The sequence below is a fragment of the Mauremys reevesii genome, linkage group 6 (genome assembly GCF_016161935.1).
Source record: "Mauremys reevesii isolate NIE-2019 linkage group 6, ASM1616193v1, whole genome shotgun sequence".
In the NCBI taxonomy this organism is placed as follows: domain Eukaryota; kingdom Metazoa; phylum Chordata; order Testudines; family Geoemydidae; genus Mauremys; species Mauremys reevesii.
The window spans coordinates 93,300,762-93,302,944 of NC_052628.1; the positions used below are offsets into that span (position 1 = coordinate 93,300,762).

At 41.9% G+C, this 2,183-nt stretch overlaps 1 long non-coding RNA gene across 1 annotated transcript; it reads left to right on the plus strand.

Moving 5' to 3' along the window:
- Nucleotides 1-462: 462 nt before the first annotated feature.
- Nucleotides 463-1,803, plus strand: LOC120408634. The gene is made up of 3 exons (XR_005600838.1): nt 463-515; nt 919-1,016; nt 1,719-1,803. It is a non-coding gene; the product is annotated as an uncharacterized LOC120408634 (long non-coding RNA).
- Nucleotides 1,804-2,183: the final 380 nt, after the last annotated feature.

A 2,183-nucleotide genomic window follows, 5' to 3' on the forward strand; every position in this document is an offset into this window, starting at 1 on the left:
TTCTTAATCTCTCCTTGTATGGAAGCTGGTTCATCCCCCTAATAATTTTCCTCTGCACATTTTCCAATTCTAATATATCTTTATGATATGGGGTGACCAAAAATGCATGCAGTATTTAAGGTGTGGCCGTACCATGGATTTATATAGCAGCATTATTTTCTGACTTATCTATCCCTGTCCTAGTACTAACATTCTGTTAGCACTTCTGACTGTCATATGTTAAGGGGATGTTTTCAGATAACTATCCACAATGACTTTGTGATGGGGTGGACTAGACCCTGAAGCCCTCCTGCTGGAGGCCTTGTGTCCCTGCCACACCCTGCCCCAGAAAAGGGAAGTAGGGAAGTCCTCTAAGCTGCCTAGAGCAGCTGTGTGGGACGCAGCCAGTCAGGGCCCAGCAGGCTAGTATAAGAAGAGCAGTAGGGTCAGAGCAAGTTCAGTTCCTTGTTAGAGCTGGAGGAGTGTGGATGGTGCTCTGGCTGGCTTCTGGGACTCCACCAGGATAAGGCCCTGAGGTAAGGGTGAAAAATGTGTGGGAACCATGGGGAAGTAGCCCAGGGAATTATAGCATCAACACGGTTTATTTAAAGGCACATTGTGGATGGCTGCTATCTATAGGGTCCCTGGGCTGGATCCCAGAGTAGAGGGCAGGCCCAGGTCCCCCCTACCAGACACTGGGAAAGTGGCCTGGACTTTGAGGCACCTCAAAAGGGGGACTGAACTGTAGTGGTCCAGCTGGAGAGCTGGGGCCAGAAAGGCCCTGAGAGGGCAAAGATATTACCTCCAGGGAAAGGTAATATTACCGCTCTATTCTGGAGCAGGGACAAACTAAGAGAGACATCACAGAGGGCACCGAGAGAGGCCCCTGTTGGACTTGTACCCTGAAAGGGGTTTGCTTTGCCTTTATCTCACTGACAGATTGTGTATGACTTGACTTTGAGTCAGCAAAGAACCACCACAAACAGGTAGAGAGAGTGTGCAGGCATACGCACTCAGCCAGGGGGCACTCGCGAGAGGTGAGTCCAACCCCATTACAGATGCCAAGATTTCTTTCTTGATATGTAATGCCCAATTTAGACCCTATTTTTTCTATGTTGGGATTTTTTTCCAATGTGCATGACTTTGCACTTATAAACATTGAATTTCATCTGCCATTTTGTTGCCCAGTAACCCAGTGTAGTGAGATCCCTTTGTAACTCTTTGAAGTCAGCTTTGGACTTAACTATCTTGAATAATTTTGCCACCTCACTGTTAACCCCCTTTTTCAGATAATTTTTGAATGTGTTGAACAGCAAACGTTCCAGTACAGATCTTTGGGGGATCCCACTTTTTTACATCTCTCCATTGTGAAAACTGACCATATATTGCTACCTTTTTGTTTCCGGTCTTTTAACCAGGTATTGATCCACAAGAGGACCTTCCCTCTTATCCCAGGACTGTTTACTTTTCTTAGGAGTCTTTGTCAAAGGCTTTTGAACAGTCCAAATACAATATATAAACTATATTTTATTCCCTCAAAGAATTCAAATAGATTGATGAGGCATGATTTCATTTTACAAATGCCATATTGACTCTTCCAAAACATATCATGTTTATCTATTTGTCTGAAAATTGTGTTCTTTACTGTAGGTTTAACCAGTATGCCTGGTACTGAAGTTAGACTTTATTAGCCTGTAATTACCAAGATCACCTTTGGACACTTTTTTTTTTAAAAATAGGTGTTCTGTTAGCTATACTCAAGTCATATGGTACAGAGGCTGATTAGAGCAAAGAGGACCCCGTACTGGTTTGAAGGACTCCAGGTGTCCCAGATCTGAATGCGAATGATCTGCAGACTTAAAATATTTTTTCCTCAAGGAATTTGATGAATTATGTATTATTATTAGTTGATTGATTTAATTTATTTATTTACATTACCATAGCATCTACAGTGAATACATCTGGGATTTCACAATCTGTTTATGGAAAAAAAACACAACAGAAAAAGAGGTGAAATGTTCTAGGAAATTATACACCTAGCTCTATTTAGATATCTTCTTTTATGGACCCAGGTTTAAAATGATGTTCTACAGACCCACTCCCACTGGAAGTCTTTTAGTTGATTATACTGGGAATTGGATCTATCCACTATATAAGAATAGGAGATATTTCAAGGATGAAAAATTCTCTACTCTGCAGTTCAT